At 41.0% G+C, this 21,192-nt stretch overlaps 1 long non-coding RNA gene across 2 annotated transcripts in view; it reads left to right on the forward strand.

The window, feature by feature from the left end:
- Positions 1 to 1,486: 1,486 nt before the first annotated feature.
- LOC141744946 (uncharacterized) overlaps positions 1,487 to 21,192 on the forward strand; it is a 65,652-nt gene continuing 45,946 nt past the window's right edge. For both annotated transcript variants that reach the window (XR_012587626.1, XR_012587627.1), the window contains exon 1: positions 1,487 to 1,557. This is a non-coding gene — a long non-coding RNA (uncharacterized LOC141744946). The remainder of the gene's footprint in view (positions 1,558 to 21,192) is intronic.

Consider the following 21,192-nt stretch of genomic DNA (forward strand, 5'->3'; position numbering starts at 1 on the left):
TCTCATTTTACAACATGCTCCTTCATTTTGAGGTCTCCAATACACGTACTGACCCCTTGTACCTTGAGGAAGCTGAAATGGTCAGGACAAAAAGGGGTCTTCTCAGTTTGGACATCTGAGGTGGAGACTTTGAAAGAGCTCAGTCTTTCGTCAAAGTCAAGTCTGATCACTGGAGAAACCAGGATGTTGAACCAGTGCCAACTGAAGTAGGGTCTGGTTTAAACAAACAGCCCCTGGTCTGTCCTTGATAGTTAACAAGAAACAGGGCTCACCTGTACATGTCCAGAGCAGAACCGTCTTATCCCCACTGCACACAGTAACAGCTCTGTATGTCTGTATATGCCATAAACAGCTCATTGAGATACTAAAATGGTCCAGAGCTCATCGGTTTGGATATTTTGCGTATGAATGTATTCAAGGGAACTATTACATAGTTTTAGCCTTAGTGGAAGTAGCAGGTGCCTAATCATTTGCTGTATGCACACGGGTGTCTGCCTGAGTTTTGCAGAGTAATTGATATCTACTGTTTGCTACCTCAGGTTTGTTGCAGGTTAATGCCCAGCCATTGAACTCGAATTCCTGTGTACATTAGGATGTGCTGATGTTTGAAGGGAAACGTGTAATATTCTGCCTTTGCATCTGTAAACAAATGGGTGGCTTTCTTTAGCTGCTGGTTGACAGAGAGAATGTAGGAGCCAGCATAATCCGCAGTTCCAAGATTTATCTGTAAACAAATATAGGCAAGAGAAAAGCAGCAGCTTGCACTGGAGATATTCTCATAAATTCAGTGAGTAAAGGCACAGGATTTGCCTTATGAGCTGCCAGGCCACTGACAGTCACCAACCCTATGGCACCACAGAAGTATCAAAGTTCACTAAATGCATTTACCTGGGAGCTCTGTGTAGCTGATATTCCTGTCTGAGCAAAAGTACAAACCCCCCTAGACAAGTCATTTACAGGTGCATCGCAAAGATTGCAGAGGATTTGTTTTAATTTTTTTTTTAAATTAAAGAAAAGCCTAGAATAACAAGCTAGTCAAAGGGCAGTTTTAATGGGATCTGTCTCAACAGAAGAGTTTAACCAAGACACATGGCTCAGAAACAATATCAACAGATGAAATCCTTTCCTTTTTGTCTTCTAGAGGCCACAGCTGCTTTTCTTCTTCCAGGCCTGAAGGGCACTAATCACCCTTAATATCCCCACCCAGCCTCCCTGGGGGCCTACCCCCCCAGCACAGCCCTGTCTGGGACCACCAGTCCCTGCACAGCTCTGTGCCAGGCTGTAGATGCCGGCCTTAAGGCACGGGGCAGCCTCGGGTATCATCAGTTGTTGTCCCTGTGGTGTGCTTGGGGACTGATGGCCCCAACCTAGTCTGCAAGGGAGATCCTGGACCACGGATGCAGGTGTGGGTGAGGTCCCAGGTGAGGCTGGTCAGGTCAATTAAGGCTTATTAGTGCCCTCAGTGCTTTGAGATCTTCTCCCACAGCTTTTCTGTTTGCTCTCAGATGATGGAAGAGAGGAAGGCAGTGCTTTAAGTAGTGCTTCTGTGGCTGGAAGGTATGGTTTTGGTTATGTCTTGTATCCTATGCTTGCTAATTTATTTTATGTTTTGTGAACTGGAATATCCTGTTGCAGTAAGAAAGCAGTCAGGCTCCTCTGGCGGAGGAACTTGTTAGTGTGGTGACACATGTTGTGGTATCTTAGCAGGTAATAAACCTTCTCCATGGGACGAGAGTTTTCAGATTCCCAGTTCTGCTCAACTTCAGGGACATTTGTCTGTAGATGCCTGTGACACATCAGGACAATGTGCCTTCCATCTCGTGGGCTGCTCAGAGAGGGTGGAAGGGGTCACCCTGGTAGCTTGTTTATGTTGGCTCAAACCTAGGAGATCATGGAACTTGAATTCTGCTGCTGGTTTGTCTGGAGCGGCTGGGAAGTTTCTAGTGTTTTGCATGGTAATGTGTTCTTTATGCTGCGAACCCATGGTCTGAAAACTGTGATATGACTCACCACATTCAAACGTTGTGTTCAGTTGTTCATCCCGCATACTTGCTGTGTGACCTACGGACCAGTGTGTGGGCGTGTTACGTGGTGTGTATCCCCAGCTGTGCCCAGTTCACAGAGGATGTGTGCATATGGGATGCATTTTCTTGAGAGCCTGGTGTTTCAGCAGGAAGAGCTCATGCTTTTGAGCTTTGTGGGTCACTGCTTCAATCCTTGATTTGGCCGAAATGTCCCATGGTGGCGCACTCAAAGCTCTGACGTTTGCTTCAGTTGAATACTGAAGTGCAGGGAAAGAGGGAGCAGGAGGCAGAGTTGCAGATACTACGACACAGAAACAATAACCCTTGTTACCACAACTGCACTAGGTTAAGTCCAGTTTCCAGAAATATTAGATAAATCTGAGTTGGGGTTTTTTTTGGTGTTTTTTTGTTTGGTTGGGGTTTTTTTCTGAAAAGACATGTAAACTCACTGGTAGGAGTTCCCTTTCACCACTAGTCCCTGCTGTCATCACTAAACCTGGATGGAGGCCTTGTGGATAAATATTTCACTAGTCTTTAAAAGCACTTTAGATGTTCTAAGCAGAAAAGGCAGTGAGAGGTGTTACAGTCTTTCCGGTTCTTCAGTAAATTTGGCTTATATGCATTTGTCTGTATGTGCATGCGTGCACACTTGTCTATATGTATGTATGGTCATATGGTGCAAGAATAAAAATTCTGATAGCAGGGAAGGTTGCATCAAAAAGCTGAAGGTTGATCTGAGAACCAAGGTGGCAATTTAAGTAGGCTGCTGTGTTCCGATATTTCGTATGGAAAATCGGTGTTTGTGAGAATGGTAGTTCTGTGGCAAAGTGCAAAATTTTTGAGTCTCTAGTATGCACTGCCTTTGGGAAGTGTTGGAAGTAAAAGTTTTCTGGAGCACAATGAGCAGAGACACCGAGACACGGCAAACTGAAGGTGGAGAGAATGCATAGCTTTATTTTCAAGTATCTGTTCCTTGGAAGTTACGGGGCATATCAATGGGTCCTTCCTGTTGCTTTGCTTCCCAGGCTTTTGTGTTGCTGTCTTGGGGCAGCAGCTGCCACCTGGAATTGGAGGGAGAAATTGCAAAGAACAGTCATAACAGCGGATTGGCCTTTGGGCGCTGCTTTATAAAAGATATATGAAAAGTTCCCTGGAAAAAAACTGCCAAAGCAAAATTTATTACCTGCGGATCTGCGTAGGCAGAGACCAAGACTCAGGATCTATTGAATTACTGGCAAAAGAGGCTCAAGGAAATGCGGAAATTCACTAAAAATTTCCCAAAGCTATTTTTCAACAGAAGCTATGAAAATGGCAATTTGTGCTCAAAGTTCACATTGTCTTGCTTTTTATTTGTTGTTCTTGTTGCCATAGCACTGGAGCAGTATGTGGAGGTAAAAGGAATAGGCTGTATGGCCCTCGCTGATGGAAGCAAGCAGAGTGCCACTGCATTCCCCCTGAAACCCTGCAGATAGGAGAGCTGTCGCTTCATGCAGGTATAAGCTGGCATCAAGGTGTGCTAGAGAGGATAAAGTAAAATTGGCTGCTGCTGCTGTTGTAACCTCCCTGTCCCTTTCACTGTGTAATGGCAGCCCAGCCCTGGCTGGCATTTTGTGCCTGAGCTGCCACGAAGACTCTGCAGTCTGGGAAACTATTGTTTCTCACAGGTCCTGGAGCGCGTACTGACTGGTATTTGCAGTTTTCCTCTTGTTTTCAGGCACTGCATAGTTTTTGGGAACCATAATCACAGCTGAAATCCCAGTTTGCTAGGGGCGGATTCCCTGTTTTTATTCTTGTAATCAGATTTTTATTAAGGCTTGAAGTCGTTAAACTGAGCACTGTGGTCTCTGGCTGAGAAAGATGCTGAGCAACAAATATCAGGATGCCGAGGGACTATTCTATGCAAGTATAGTTCTGTGCTTCTCTTGCTTTTATTCTCCTCCTTATGCATCCTTTGTAGGATATTCTTGGAGATACTGTGCTAGATGGCTCTTTTGGTCTGTTGAGAAACAGCCATTGTTATCTTCTTAAGCTTTACAGACATACCTTATCTAGGGGAAAAAAACCCTACTTGCACAGAAAAAGCTTATTAAAATATTTACAATAATGGACCAAGATATTGTGTTATTGATGTAAGCTGCTAAAATTTCTTGGATAATCACATTATGGTATTACACTTAGAGTTTAAAGGGATTGTTCTCGGCTAGTGCAGTTTGCGTTTTTCTGTTCTGCAAAACTGGAAGAAGCATTTATTCTTCATGTTGTACTGCTAAACTGAGCAGAACATGGTGGCTGAAATTCTTGAGCTGATATGCATGGAAACCCTGGAATGATGACCTTTTGAGTCACTCTCAGAAAGGCTGAAGGCTCAGCACATGTGAGGCAGTAAAATTGTATCTCCATGAGAAGAAAGTTGCTCGTGCAAGCACGGCTGTGCATGAGCCAGAGACTTGCAAGCTGTTACTGGCTTTGTAAAGGAGCACTTACATGAGAAAGCCATGACTTTCAGACAGTTTGACCTTTTGCAGGTATACAGAAACGCAGATGCAACAAAAAACAGGTCATGGTGAGAAAAACATTAGTTGCACTTGTACCGAAAGCAGATAGTCCATGACACTGCTAGAGTTTAGCCCACTGTGGATCAAAGTTTCTTAGATAAAGAGCTTTAGAGGTGGGAAGAGTACCGTCTGAATTAAGAACTGATGTTTAGCTTGTCTATATTATAAAGATTGCCTAAACTGATACATTCCTTTTTAGTCGCTTGTTTCCAAAAAGGAATGTGGTTCCTTGTGATGTGCCACCTTCAAAAATAGAAGTCAGTTCCTAGAGCTGCAAGTCGTAAGGACCAGCTGAAGCTTACTGCCTTCAGCATGACTGAAATCATCATGCAAAAGCGAAGGGTTGTTTGGGTTTGTGTATCACACGTGCATGTAAATAAAGGACCTAGATATCTATCTTTGCTATAAAAGGGGTTTATATCACTATAGTCAAAACCTTCAGATCTGCTTAAGGACAGAATTTAAAGAGGTCTGCCTCCACAAAGGCTCTGAGATTGCTGGTCAGCTTATTTTTAGAAGATCTTGGCTTGCCCAGACTACCATAGCAATGAGTACTGCTACAATCTGCCCCCTGTCACAACTTTCACGTTGTCTGTGTCTGTTTGCCAAGTGCTTGGTGTGTCCTGGCACTACTGCAAACCATGGCATGCTGAGAGAGATTGTGTGTAGTCCTCTGGGAAGGCTCTCAGGTGAGCAAGGGGGCAGAATTTAGGTGGCCATAACCTGTCCAAGCTCTGGATAACTCCAACATTTTATTGTTCTGTGGGTATAAATGGTGCCAAACAGGCAGGATGCTCTGACTGTGTTAAGCAGAAGGCAGAATTGGGGAAGGGCTACTCAAAGCAGTATTCACTAATCGTAACTTAAGGCTTATGCTATAGGTTCCTGGTGTACTGGTTTAGTACTTCTAAAACTGCCCCAAAGCCAGTGTTTGTGAAATTGCTGTGCCCATGTGCAGCAATGCTGAAGAATTCGATTTGCTGGGCCCGACGAGAGTGGCTGTGATTGTTATGTGCATTTGACAAAGACCAAGTTTCCCTGTTCTTGTGGGATGGGGTCACTGCGCGAGTAGCAAAGCGGGCTCTTCAGACGTTCAGTGCCCGTGGAAAGCAATCAGGCGGACTGCATACACAGTGAAAAGGACCTTTCTGACCTGTCAGCTATGTGACTGCGGATGCCAGCACCCCATGCCCTCTTAAGACATCTCTAGTAGTCTCTATAAAGAAGTGGTATTGAGAGCCCAGATCCATGAAATTTAAGGATGATGTTGAGGGCACGACTCTTTTTTGGTTTCCTAGTGCTCTGCTTTCTCCAACGATAGAGAACACAAACATGCATTTTCTGCAGTCCTTAAAAATGTAGTTCTCATCTTAAAATTCTGGTTCAAGCCCAGAGCACTTTAAATTTTAATTCCAGTCTGTTAAAGCTCCTTACACTTCTACCATTTCTTGTCTGACTATGCAAAATCCTTCATTTTATTCTTATTAATGACCCACATGGCCTAATCCTGCAGTCACATAGTAGACTACATATAGATAGACTTTATATCCTGCTAACCTGTGTGAGGTGATTTGTTTGTCCTGAGACAAAGCTGCACTTCTGGTATCTCTGAGGCTATAATTTAAAGATTCTTGTGATTTATGCCTATCTGACTTTTTCTTAGCTGACCAGAAAGTCTGAGCAAAAATAACTGAAAAACCACAGTAGCTTTACCTTTCAGGGTGGAAGAGTGCATAATAGGTGAAGAGACACTGCCGCCTTATTCAATTGGCATGGATGCTGCTTTTAGGATTGCTAGTTCCTGATGCCTTTTAAATTGAACCGTCTCTGCAAATATGTTTTTCTTTCTTTATTCTGTTGTACTATGACTCAAAGACTTGACTAAATGAATAAAAAAACCCTATAGATCACCCAAGTCAATCAAGACTGGATTGTAGGTATTTAAATGCCTAACCTATAAAGAATTCAACAGGAATTAAGCACACTAACGTATTTGAAGGTCTGAGTCTTTGTGCTAATGAAAGGAGCTGGACAATGTTTTTTCATCTCCAGGTTGGAATAGAAAAGTATTTTGAGTTTTCCCTTGCTTTGCTCAGTTCCTGGCCTAACCACTGACTTCCCAAGGGAGGGATAGAGAAGTGCGTTGTGCAGGTTGTGTGAATGCACATTGCAGAAATAGCAGCCTGATCACCCGTTCGCTGCCAACTAGTCCCCGTAGAGCTGTTAGATGGTGTCTCTTCAGGTTGTTGTAACGCTTGTAGAGTCAAACTTGAGTCTCCTGCTCGCCAGACCTGGCACACAAGCACAAGAAGGATAATGTCTGGTTGGTTTGTCGCACTCTGTACTCTCTGGTTGTTGTCTTTTACAGCCCTTCTGATAAAGGAGAAGGATTCTGTTTGAGGGTGGGATGTCAGTTAGTGTTGAGTTGCTGTAGATCTAGCTCTGGGTTTTGTAAATCCTGATATGGAGCAATTTATTTGGGGCTTTAGGTTTTAGAAACCCCCCAGGGAAGACAACAAGAGTGCATGAACTAGGGGAGGAGTTGGTGCTCTTCATGCAACAGAGATTTTGAAGAAGCTACATGAGGCTGAAGATGGTAAATACCCCTAGCATATGTACATGCCTGATAGGATGGGATATTCGGTGATATTCGTGTTTAAAAGATACTCTTTCTTCTCACGAACCGTCTGTCTCCCTTCCCCTTGGAGCTCTTGGTGTTCACTGTCTGAATTGATGATGTGGGTAAGATCAAATTCAACCTGACAAAATAAGCCAGAGGATGTGAAATCCTCCCTTTCCCTAGCCTCCCCTGTGGGCAAACAAATGTCATTTCACTTTAGTGAAAAGTTATTTTTGCTAAGGATTGAGACTTTCAGATTTAGTGAAATCATGCAGTTTTCTGCATTTGGGGATAGTTTTGCATGGGTTTATTTTTGTTTGTTTTGTTTTTCTTGCTGGGATCTACTTGTGATCCTTAAGGTGGTATATCAAGAAGAGATTATTCAGTGCTGGCAATTCATTCTTTCCCAGCAGTGGCCTTCCTCTGAAGAGTAGGCACCACTGGCCGTGGGATCACGCAGAGTGGCAGCGCTTGCAAGTGGTTTGGCTTCGTGCAGGGAATACTGGAGACAGACATTTGGAGAACAAATATGTAGGTTAAGAGATAAACCCCACTGCTCTTTTTGCTTCTAGATGCTTAACTATTATCTGTTAGCTAGGCTGCCCTCGTTATTATTATTTTTTTTCTTAGTCTCATACCACTACAGAGCTAAGGGCTATGCCTCTCCAGAAGGCGTGATAGCTACCAGAGTAACTAACTGCAACAACACTAAACTTGAGTGTGAAACTGGAGGATCTGTTGGGGAATCAGGGGCTCTAATCGGAACTGTTGCATTAATTAAAACTCTGCAATAAGCATAGCCGTTGCTCTGGTTGTGCTGGTTGTTTCTGTCCAAACCACATGAATAAGCAAACAAAACTATCTCGAATTATGTTTGTAAGCAAAAGGAACATAAAAGAAAAATAGAGGGAGGTGGAAAGAATGGGGTGTCAGGAAAAAGACAGATGCCTGTGGGAATAGAACTCTTCTTTTTTGTTTGTTTGTTTTTTCTTGTCTGAAATACCCCTCATTATGTAATCGTAAGAAACTTTGCTTTCATGTTTTAAGAAGTTTATATTACAACATAAACTTAGACCTGAAAATACGTAGACTTTGGCTTTGCTGTGTTGTTTTAGGTAACGTACCATTTAAGCATACCAACCTTTTAAAAACAAACAAAAAAACCCCAAACCCAAGACAAACCAGTTTGTTGTTTGCTTACCTTTGGAAAGGTGTTGCATCCAATCTTGATGTTCTGTGTTTTCCCTAGCCACGAGTAATGTGATCATACTAGTTATTGCTTATAGCTAAGTGTAATGTTTACTCTTCAAACTTTTACAGCATGTTGGACTAGCAAAATGTTTTACCGTTCACCTTGGAAATTTCCTCTGGCGAGTTATAAACGGTGTCAGCATTAATATTTGTGTGAGTGAAGGGGAAGATCTTTGACTCTCTTCAAATGTGTCATTTGCATTTCTAAAGTTAATGCTGTCTTTTAATTGCATGATACATCACGATGGCTCCAAGCCCTCTCTGCGTCATCTTTTCTGTGGGACAGTCTCTGCTCTTTCTGCAGGTGTGCTGCTGTGACGTGGTTTGACTGACTTGAACTATTTCTCACAAAGGTTTTGTGATGCTTTCAAATTGAGATGTTGGTAGATGTTTTTAGAACAAATCCATAAAAATAAGTAATAACAAATTGTCAAGGCCAAATGGCATACCCCAGGTGTTTTGAAGGAATTCAAATATGAAATTATTGAGCTGTTAACTGTGGTGTGTACTATATGACTTTGGTGCCAAAGGAATAGTAGATAGTAAATGGATGCCAGTTCTTAAGGGGATCTGGGAAGCTTAAGATGACTAAGGATGAATTTCTATAGGGGAAAACTATTAGGCAGTTATAATAAATAATAGAATTAGTAGACATATGGATATGCTGAAGAGGAGAGCCTTTATACAAAGAAGACATGCTTCACACCTATCACGATTTTTGTAAAGTCCCAATAATGAAGTGGCTAAGCCTCAGTCTGACTTACGTTAGAGACTAGAACTTAAAAAAACAAAACTCAAACCAAGCAAACAAAAAGCCCCAAAATACACACTCAGAATTCCCCACCGAGATAGAGTTCGGAGCATAGCATTAGTTTTTCACAGTGGAGTGGTTGGCGGTAATAAAAAAGGCAAAAAAAGCTATAAGGAAAAATACTAGGAAAATAAAAGAGAAAGTGTCATCATCATGCCCATAACTTCATACTTTGTTCTTGCCTTGCTTAGTCTGGGTGGTTTTGGTGCTCTTGTAGTGTTCGGAAGTTTATGTGAAGATGTAGGATGTGGTGACATGCAACTCTTAAACTTGGAAGATATGATGTGAGTTAGAGGGTGGGAAAGGCAGATCACAGCAGTTTATAAAATTGGAGGAGGTATGGAAAAGGTGACTAGTGAAGGCATATTCAGTATTTCTCATGACGCAAGGCCTATAAGTACATAATGAAATAATCAGCTGACAAGTTTAAAACAAACAAAAAACCCCTTATTTTTTCCATAGAAACATAATTAAACGATGGCATGCCTTGCCACAGGATGTTTTGAAGGCCAAATGATTCAAACCATGATTACACAAATCAATGGAAGAAAAAATCCACAAAGGGTTCCTGAACAGTAGATACAGTCTCTGGTTGAGGAAGTTCAGAGCTGGGAGGATACACTAGGGAAATATTATTGTATACTTTCACTGCTTTCTCTAGGCATCCCATCTGCTGCAGGGGAAAATTAGGAGATTAGATGGATCTTTGACCTGACCCTGTACGTGCAGGGTTGCTGGGGAATCTCCCTGGTATATTCCAGGGAGGAAGCCTCTGTCCTCCTCCAGATTTCTGCCCTGTGAAAGCCTGGCTCCTGTGGATGTATGTAAGGACAAGAGAGTAAAAGCAATTTTCTTATTTCCTGCAAGAGCTCTTCAGTGTCCTCGGCCAGGTCTCCTCACCCATCAGGGCAAAAGAAGGCAGCTCATGTCGCCTCTTTGTTTCTTGAAACACTGATAAAATAGAGCAAGCCTGGTGGAATTTCCCTTACTCCAGTAGCTGCACAGCCAACCTGTTTACTTCTCGGTTTGCTCCTGCAGCACGTTTGCTTACTTCAGTGACATACCCTTTTAAAAGAGAGGTCATGCTGCCAGCTGATTTTTCAAATTATAGATGCCCAAATTATAGATTCTCTGAGATATATATCCTAGGAGTGAGGCGCTGCACAACAAATATGCCAAAAGCTTATTATCTGTCTTAATAATAAAATTAAACTATTAACTGAAAGGTACGCAAGATATTTCAATTGCTTATGATGCTGCTGTTGTATCCAGCATAATTTAAAAGGGGTATTTTTGTGGGTGCTTGAGTGTTTAGGGGTTTTTTTTGTTTGTTTTGATTGGGGTTTTGTTTGTCTGTTGTGTTTTGTTTTTGTTTGGTTTTTTTTTTAACAGGGGAATTTAATTCCCACGTTTCAGAAACAGCTGAAAGGAGCTTTCTTGGACTTTCCAGAAAAAGTTCTGCCTCAGTATCCAAAAATGGAAAATTTCTAGTAAAAAAGGTTGTTTAAGCAAAGTTAAGTATGGGTGAACACAGGGATTTGGCAATCTTCATATAGTAACGGTGTTTTTATATATATATATATATGATAGCAGCATGTAGCACAGTGGGGACTTCTGAGAGTCTATTACTTTTAATGTTTTCATGCACACTAGTGATAATTAGTTATGCAGATTTGTTGAGGCAGGTGACTAATTAGACTGCTTTTTGTCCCTAACTTTTGAGGAAATTGGCTTTTATTTCCCATGTGCTATTCCTAAAAAGCCCTAATAATATTCAAGTATCCCAGCTTCGAACTAGAAGAACCCAAGCCGTGCAGTTGGATACCATACGGAAAATGTTTAAGTTGGTAGCTTAAAATTCATCTGTGCTCTGGTTAGGAACTTGGTGAACAGCTGTGGAAATCAAAAACAGATGAGTAATTGGATCTGCTATCTTTGGGAACAGAATGCAATACACGGTTTTAATTTACCATACAGTTGAGTGCTCAGCATGATGTTGATGGCAATGCAGCTAAGACAATGAGTAGGAGTTTTAATGAGCGTGGCACTTCTGACGCTGGTGGTGTCCCTCCCAGGTAGTCTTTGGCCGGAGTTGGGCTGAGGAAACTGTACTACCACTGTTCTTTATGAAGTTCCCCCGGGCAAATACCCCAAACTTCCAAAGAATATTAGCCAACAGGAAGAGAATATCTTTTTGATTGTTTGTATGGACTAGCTCAGTACGTGACTGTGCCTTCAGATGGCAGCTTTCCGGCGGCGCTGTTGCCTGGAAGCTGTGCCCTTCTTCCCGCACAGGGCAAATTCTGTGCTTGGGCTCTGGAGCTGAAAGGGGCAGGCTGAGCCGGAACTGCTGCGCCCACCTCCTGGGCAAGAGACCATGGAAACTCTGGGCAGGTGGAAGCTAGGGAAGCCTGACTGTACCACCCACCACAGAAATCAACTGCCTTAGCAGTGAAAGGCTCTGCTTGCTGGTCTCTAAATGAAATCATAAATATTGTGAGTTTGGAGATTAAGGGGAAATGAATAAAGCAAAGCAGGGTTTTCTTTTGGAAGTAAAACAAACTTTAAAAGTTTTTGCTTTGTCTAGTTTTTGTTTATACAGCATCTCTAAGAGATATTTCCTCACTGATGATTTGACAGGCTTTTGTAAAGAATGATGCTTATTTAAGAAGATAACTAAATTGCAGGCTGTTTTCCCTAGTGAGGTGTATTTACGCGTGAAACTTCTGCTGTACCTGAGCCGCAGTCTGCATACAAAGTGTGCTTTGGGGGAAAAAGGACAGCCTTGCCTTCCCTGTGTCTCTCTTCCTAGCTGTATGCTTGAGGGTAAAGGGAAAAGATATTGGTCTCCTTTCTTTTTCAGGCACTCTCATTTTATATTTGTGCGTCTTGAACTCCAGAGCTGCCCCCCCCGGCTTATTGCTGCTGCTGCTTCATAGCTCTCCCTCCTGCACTTGGTTAGATAAAAGGGGGAGCAAGTACCTCTCCAAAGGATGCGAGAGGTGACTGATCTGTAATCACGCTTTGCCAGTAGCACGGTGGTGCAAGAGCTGGCTGTAATCATGTTTGGGCAGTAGGTAAACACAACTGTGCAAAAGAGCTGGCAATAGGACACTTTTTGTCCTCCAGATCTAGGGATTGCATGAAAGGTGAACAAAAGTGTCCCAGCAAAAATCCTGTCACTGCGTGTTACTTTCTCCCTGTCCATCTCATGTACTGTCATGCCAGACCCTTGATGAGATGCCTGAACACAAAGGTTCATATTTCAAATCTGTTCTGACTCTCATATCCCAATCATCATGTCTTTGAGTGCTCTGAGGTGTATTTTAGCACTAAGAGTTGTATTTGCCATCTCTGTTGCTCTTCGTTTTGATATGCAGAGCGAGGGAGCTATGCTGGGTGTATTCTGTGCTACTCTACCTCTGCTACTTTAGTTATTTGCAGATTAAATAAAAATGCAGTCTCCTTAAGAGATATTTCTGTTAACAGGATTCACTTGAGAAGCTCCGGTGTGTTTTGACTCTTTATTGGTAGGGTGGGAAAGTGATGCTTTGAAGAACCTCATTTGAAGAGGGACAGTCACTGGGAGAGTTGCTGCACCCGTGCTGTGGCTTGGACCTGGCTGAGCTGGGGGCTTTTGGAGAGACTTGGGAAAATGGAGTTGGCTCCATGTACTTGAGGTTTTTCTCAATTTTCTGAGTGCTTCTGGCTCCAGTATGAGAGCACTCGCGGGGCAGGAATGAAGCTATAATTGTCTCTGAAGAGCATCATAAACCTGATTTTTCACAGCTAGGTTTGGAGGTGGTTGAACAGCTGTCTTGGGGCTGGGAAGAGATGCATGGATTGGCACTTCTTTAAGTGGGATTTGGTGGGGCTGTGATGTGATGCGGCTCAGGAATAGTTGCCTGTGGACAGATAGAAACCTGCTGCCAAGTTATCTGAGGAAAGCACACGCCATGTGTGTATCTGCTGTACTGCTGCGGTTTTAGAAAATTAAGGCTCTGTTCCCTTTCCCTTTTTAAGACTTTCCTGTTTGTTTCTTGTCCAAAGATGCTTATAAATTAGAAATGCTGAGCTCGTTTGGGGAAATAGAACATTTGTGGACAGTGCTTTTGTGATTTCCAAGATTTTTTTGGCTGGTATCTTGCACTGCTTTGTTTATTTACAACCAAATGCTCCAGGAGTTGGTTTGTTTGGACATGGTTGTAGCTGCTACCGCAGAAACGGTGGTAACTGCTTTTGGCTCTGTGCTGTACAAGTTGCAGTTTATGTATAAAAGATGGTAACCTTTGATGAAATGCACTGGTTTTGATATTGCTGAGCACCCCTCAGAAAATGCTTGTTTATCAATAAAGACACCCCAACCCCCCCCAAAAAAATTTGTGAGTCTCAGTGAAGTCAACAATGCAGCCACCAGAGAGAGATAAGAGACGTTTTCACAAGGCTACACAGACTGGCTGTCTGCCCTAGTCATAAGTAACATTCTGGTATGGTGAAAAGAGGTTTTTAGAACCCATGCAAACTTAGTATCTGCTGAGAGAATTCACCTCTTGCCTCTTTTTCTTTTCCTTTTTTTTTGATAAATAATTGAATTCACAGATTACATCAAAGAGCAGTGAGTACCAACTCAAACGCAGTGCAAGTGGAGTCTATTAATGTCATAGTAGATGAGGGACATTCATTTGCTCAAAAGTGCGTTGAGTCAGAGAGAGGCCTTGTACTGAAACTCCTATTTCAGGTTGCGCAGTCACCCTTAATATAAGAACCCGATAAGTAACAAAAACAATTTAATAAAAGGAAAAAGGAGGAATTCCTTCCAGACAACCCTCACCTACCCCAGAAATATGTATTTGGCCAAACCAGAGCTGTGGACCCGGCCATACCTGTGCGCATGATCCAGAAAAAAAAAAAGCAAGGCATAGGAACTGCTGTGAAGAACCAGAACCAGTCTGCCTTTCCTGCTGTCCTCTGGTGACTGGAGGGAATAAATATCTGTGGAAGTAATATTTAAAAGCACACCAAACCACCACAAACAACAATAAAAAAATAAAAATCAAAACCCCAAAACAACAACAAACAAAACTAGCCCCTTCCCCCAGGCATATATCAGGTGATCCTTTCCCTGAAATGCTCTCCAATTCTTCTGCCTCCTTTTTCAGATAGGGGATAGTAAGAAGGAAAGATGCTACTGAATTAAATATAATGCACAACACATGAACACTGGGTTTTGAAAAGAACACACTTTCTATCTTTTTATTAAAAAAAACTAAAAAAATCCTAACACTTCATTGGGTATTTTAGCTACTTTCTGACAATCTGTCGGCTGTTTTAAGTGTTACCTGCAGACAAACTTGGATAACAGACGTGAATACTAACAGCAGAAACGGAGATCATTACTGCACAGGAACAGTTAAGGCTGCTTTTCCCTGTATGCGTTACTTTCTTTTTATTGACGATAAACCCTACCTTCCATTTAATGACCTAATTAGCTAACGCTGGGAAATCTGTGATCCTTCATAGTTAGGCTTAAGTTTTAACTATCCAGAATGAGGATTTCTACTTCTTCCAGCAAACCCTCTTGCTCTGTGTTTCTCTCTGCATTTCATCTTTTCAGATTAAGAGAACAGGTCCCAGTATAGATTCTTGGAGGACCCCTCTTATAACTTCTTTCAATTCTGAAAACTAAATCTTTGCTTCTGTTGTTTAACAATTTGTTAATTCTTGAAAGACACTGCTTTATCCTATAGCAAAGTCAGAGAGCCCACAGAAAGGTAGTGGCTGTCAAAGCTGTTCAGAAATCGAAGTCAGCAGAGTTGGGGGAAAAATCCTAGTACACCATATACCGTGGGTTACCTTTATTAACACAGTGATGAATTCTTTAAAAGCATTCTGAAAGATTTACTAGGCATCAGTTTGCATTAGGAAAGTTCATTGACTCTCACTAAATCGTGTTTATGAAGTATCTATTGATTCTGATATTTACTATATATTTTCCTGGCCTACACAAGCAGAAGTTAAATTCCTTGGTCTTTTATTTGCAAAAACCACCTTTGAGTAATTTTACAAGATTTGTGAGACATTTGCCCCCTGCATATGAGGGAGATTTACATGACGAGTTACGCACCGTAGTAGCTCAGCAAAATTTTTTATTAGAGTTCCCCTAGAACTCCTGGGTGAAAACTCTCTGGTCTTGGCAATTTATGGCTGCTCGTTTTACAGAGCCAGGAAAAAGCCGCCTCTTTAACACTTCGATTTGAGGCAGTTCTTCAGACTCGTTCCTCGTGAAGACTGGCTCAGTGGGTGAACCTACCTGACCTCCTCTGTACTGCACACAAATGGAAAGAATTTGTTAGCTCTTCTGAAATGGGCTTATCTTCTTAAGTGTTTATATCTTTATGATCTGTTGGTCTCAGAAACTTTCTGGCAGGCTTCTGGCCTCCAGTACGTTTGAAAAAGTTTTTGTTAGTAGTCTTTATACCTATAGCAAGTTGACCTTTATGCCAAGAAGGAAAAGATTTTAAATATGCTTTTACTTATAACTTGAGAGAATTAATTCCTTTTTCTGTGTTCTCCATCCAGCTGTATCTTCCACATTTTGAAATGTCTTTTTTTTACTTCTAATGGCAGTCGTTACTCAGATGTTTGACCACACCGTCTTTCTTCTTATTGCTACTTTTGGAGTCTTTTTTTCTGTCAGGTGGCTGTGAACCGAGAGCCTTTATGTAATACTTCTGAATAGCCTCTCTGCTGCTTGCAATTGCTCTGCTCTTGTGGCTGCTCTCTTGATTTTCTTTTAACTATTATTTCCACTTTCCTGTAATTTCCCTTATAAACTTTAACATTCCTGCAGTGGAATTCTGAAATGTTTTCTCTCTTATAACGTTATTAGAATTGATTATAACGTGGTCATCAAGCAGCAGTTTTTCTGTGATTCAGTGTGAACTAGATCTTGTGCTGGTTTAAGAATCATTTTTTTATGAGTTTTCTGAGGTTATTTAAAAGGTTATTTCTCCACTTATTTAAAGCTCTGAATCATGCCACCGCATGAGTTTTATCCAGCCAGTATGGAGGTAGCTGAAACTTCTTGATCTTGTCAGTCTTTGTGCCCTCTCCAACACTCAGCACCATTCTGTGGTCACTTCTGCCATCCTGACTGGGTTTGACCTATACTTTAGTTAGATACTGTAGGCAAAGTCTGCTTAGGAATAGTGTTTCAAACAAGAGATGCCCTGTGGCATGGACAGAAGCATCCATTTTCTTTGATTTTTGTAAATGTTTAAAATATATTGTGACCTCCTCCACTAGGAAGATTTGTCGTCATCCTTAGAAAACACGTCACTTTAATATTATAGTCTCCCAGTCTTATAGTCTCCCAAAATGCTTCCCAAAAGTCAGCTTTTGAAGCTAACTTCAGTATCTGCAAAGGAAAAAACCCAAAATCTCAGATTGGAAAATTCCCAAGCTTTTGAGAAAGCTCAGATCAATGCATTGCAGCTAACCCCAGCTCCACAGGGACAGTTCTACTAGTGTTTATCAGTTAAATAAAGCAGAAATAGAACTTCTCTGATGGAGAAAATGAAAGGCATTTTAGAAAGCCACAATTAGCTGTTCATCTTATGATCTCTGGCAAATGGCTCTTGCTGGAGAGGCCTTTGCAAACAAAGGCCAACTTGCTCACTGACTTTCTAGCATAGAATAACTAATTTACATCATTCAACTGAGCTGAAAGCAGCTGATGTTATTAGGAAGAAGGAGAAATAAACAATTGTTGTTGTGAAATGAATTGAACAGTGTCTTTTGCCAGGGATAACTAGACTGAACTTTGACACTTCTCAGGCAGAATTACAGTGATAGTAATGAAAATTGCATAATAAACTAGAGTACTGTGCAAAGCATGAAACACGTCTAGCCTTTATGGTAGACATTGTGTAGCTGAATTGTTCATTATTAGCTAGCTCAATCTTCTGCAATCTTGGAAAAGCACATGCATAATTTTGTATTATATTTACTGTCTGAAGTAGAGTCCAGCAATAATATCTGTAGATACTTCTTTTCATTATTTCCTGACTGGGGCTTGCATATAGGTCTGTAAAATAGTTTGATAATATGCTATAGTCATTACATACCCAATGGTCATCATATATCCAACAGCTAAACACAGAAGCCTCTAAGAGGAACGTAGTTTTTTAGTATGCAATAGCAGTAAACAACAGCTGAAGGAAACAGCAGGTGAAGAAATCCCAGTCTATGAGAAACAAGAATATGAGAACCTTCATTTCATTCCAAAGACGTACCCAGCCCAGCATGTTGTTTCTGACAGTGACTGAAAATGGATGACAGACTAAGGAAGAGTATGGGAGTGAAATGAACGTGTTCAATTTCCCTGCGAGTGCTCTCCCAGGCTCCCACCATTTTCAGCTCAGGGACCTCCTGAATCAGATGAAGCTTCTATGTATTTAGTAACATTCAATAAATCTCTCTCTCAGGAACACATCCAGTTTTTCCTTAATCGCTTGCAAACTTTTAGCATCCACTATATCTCATAGTAGTGTTTCCCACCTTAACTATTGTTCATGTGAAGAACAGCTTCCTTTTGTTTAATCTATGGAGGAAAATCTTGAGATGCGTTTCTCCAAAACCGTGACCTCTCAGCCGTATGGCTAGATCTATGATTAGAGTCCTAAAAACCAATAGTAGAGAGGCGTTATGGAGGCTGAATGCACATCCTCAAGGCGAAGTTGGAATAGGAAACAAGATAAGCGCCTTCTATGCAGTCGGAAAGTGTCATATAACCATGGTTATCCCAAGAGTGGCACTTTGTCATTCTGAGGAGGACTTGTTAAGTAGTCAGTGCATTTGCAGTAATTGCCCTGGTACTGCGTTGGGCGTTCCTTGGAGGTCAGCCTGCCTACCAGTTTTAAACTTGGTCCAGCAGGTCAGCAACACAACCAGACCAGGCTGTGCATTGTGGCAAGCACATGTTACATACACCTGCCTTCCTCCCATTTCCAACCGTGAAATGAGTTAATCTGTTACTCTGCAGGAAAGCAGAATTATTTGTGTACTATCTTGAATTAGGCTAGTCATCATGGTTGCCATAAGTAGCACTAGAGAAAGAGTGCTCATTATTTATTCATATTATTTGTGCTTTCAGGCTTAGCTAAAACTAGTATTAAATACAGCTTATGCAAGAACACCGCACTACTGTCCAACTCTGAATCAATAACAAAGTTTGACTTCCATGTTGCTTGATTGAGTATATACAGTCTCAAGTCTCTGTTTGCAATTAAATAAAAAAATAAGTGTTTCTTCTTAAGAAGAAGTAAGAAAGAAGTGTTTGTCTGAAGAAACAACAGAACTAAATAGCTGGAAGGAAAAAAATTATCAAAAAAATACTAAATGGTAAAAAAAAGAAATGGCTGGGCTATCCTAGAAATTCTATTTATATCTTATTTATCTTAGGCTGCACTTTTCATTTAGCATACTAATATATTTTTAAGTAGAATTAAATCAGCAGCTAGTGTCTTTGTTTTCAGTGAAAATACATAAAATTGACTAAACTGTCAGCATGATTTGACATTTGATTTCCTGGCTGCAGTTTTTTATTTTGATTGGTTCTTGCATAAAATATTTTCACTGAGCAAGAGAAAGTCAGTGACACCATTTTTCAGTGTCAAAATCGTGAAACCTTTCTCGGTTTAGGAAAATTTGTGCATTGTAACTTGCTACATACAACTCTTAAAAAGAGGTTAAGAAGAGAAGATTGCTTTGTCATATACTTGTCTATCTCGACCAGGAAAATGTTTTCTGCTGCCAAAAAGTACCTTATTCCAGCTGTATGAAAGCCAATGGAGTTACATATGGCAAGCAGGCTGAAGCACTGCACTATTGAAGAGTGTCATGCCAAAAGCGGAGAGGTTTATGAAACTTGAGGGAAAACAAGAATCTTGGACCTAATCATCCTCCCACACTGAATTTGGATGCATCTCCAGATCTCTCTCTCTCTCTTTTTTTTTTTTTCTTTTCTTTTCAGTAATGCCTCGAGTCATAACTCCTCAGTTTCAAATTACATCAGGCATTATTTCTGGACTTCTCAACCTTCACCACTTAATTCAAATTATTAGTGCAGAGAAAGGATCAGACTTTCAGCTGCTTTGAGTAAGCCTAAGTCCACTGACTGTTATGAATTTACCCAGACTTGCAACAGCCCAGCGTGCTCAAGCCCTGGTCTTAGAAGACAGAAGTACTGGCCATGGAGGCCAAGCAAAGAGAGGAACAAATTTAGGTTTCTTGTGAAGCTAGAGGAAAGGCTGAGTTACTCATGTTGAACAACTGCTGAGGTCTAAAGTTTGTTTAACACACACCTGGGTTGCCCCAGTAGCAGGACAATCTCAGAGGGGTAAAGGACATTCTTGTTTGTGTGAACAACCATTGAAGCTTGACAGCTGGAAAGAATTCTTATACAAATCAAATTAGATTTAGAATACCTTTATTTTTATTTGTCAAAATGAGAATTAAAATTTTTCCTTTTGAATCAAAGGTCTCAAATGAAAATATTTGTGAAATAAGGAGTAAGTTAAGGTAATTGTCTGCCCGTGATGGTTGTGGAGATCTTAAAAGGACCTGTTATTCCCCTTTTTGTCCAACCCATTCAAGTTCAGTTCACAACTCCTCTGAAGGAGTTGAGCTCAAATCGTACATTGCACCCCCTTGAGCACCAAGAGAATTATGTTTGTTTTTCTAAGTATGTTATACAAACCAACATGGTTCCTATGGGAAGGGTAGAAGGAGGTGTATAATACTTTCTATAAACATTTTTGGAAGTTCAAATCCCCTCAGTCAGCTGAAGAAGTTAAACATGGGTCCCTTATTAAGGTGTCAGAATGGTCCCCACTGATCCTTGAACTTCCAGCCATCACCAATGTGAAAAAAGCAAGTTTAGCATTCCACCTTCTCCAAACATTTTTCTAGTCAAAACTGCTCTGCAAATAAGTGACCCACATTTAAAGCAGCACCTTCTAGCTGATAAAAGAGATTCTATAGCAACGGTTGTACCTTGTTACTGCAATTGATACCTGGAAAAAAGCCCTACTTTTGAGGGCTTTCTTTATCAGAAATTGAGATACTGTTTGAATGTTTCCAGATACTTATATCTATGCAGTAAAGATAGAAAGTGCATTTCCTAGATCAGTAGCCTGCATTTAAGAAAAGAAAAAAAAAAAAGGTTTAGAAGTGTAGCAACAAAGTAGTATACGTGTCCAGAACTTTGTGTATGGGTTATAAAATAAGAGAAATTTTTATTCCCTGGGAATAGAAAAAATGCATATTGCAACTTTTAATGAATCACTTAATCTCCTTTCTTACAAGCTGTTTTCCTCTAAGAAGATCAAGTAGTATTGACTGTACAGTAAACACATCTCTTCCGTTGGTAAACAATTTGTATGAATTACTTCTAAATGCATGTTTAGCTTTAGAAATGCTCTTCCCATCCACAAGTCACTCATCCCTCATCAGAGAAGGTCAAATGATCTGAAAAGATATTGATATATTATCTATGTGGAATGTAAAGCTACAGGTTATTTTATAACCTTATTTTGAGAAGTGTGATTACAGTTGGTAAAGTAAGTAAAATAATAGGTAAAAATTACTATCACCAATGAGTTAGAAAATAAGGCATGGCTTTATAGTCCACCTACAGCAGGTGGTCAGTGATTAGAACTGCTGTCATCAAGCAGACCATGTACCTGTCTGGAGTTCAGTAGTCTTGGATTATGCTTAAGTAGCTGTGAAAGATCCACACCAGGCAAATAATGGCCACAGAGAATTTGGCAATTCAGTGGGCAAGAAGTCTGAGCTGTCACTCCCTTAAAGTCCATTCTGCGGACTGGGGTTGATGCGTCCTGCTTTGTCAGTAGAAAAGAGCACGTGGAA

Source organism: Larus michahellis, chromosome 6 (genome assembly GCF_964199755.1).
Source record: "Larus michahellis chromosome 6, bLarMic1.1, whole genome shotgun sequence".
Taxonomy (NCBI): domain Eukaryota; kingdom Metazoa; phylum Chordata; class Aves; order Charadriiformes; family Laridae; genus Larus; species Larus michahellis.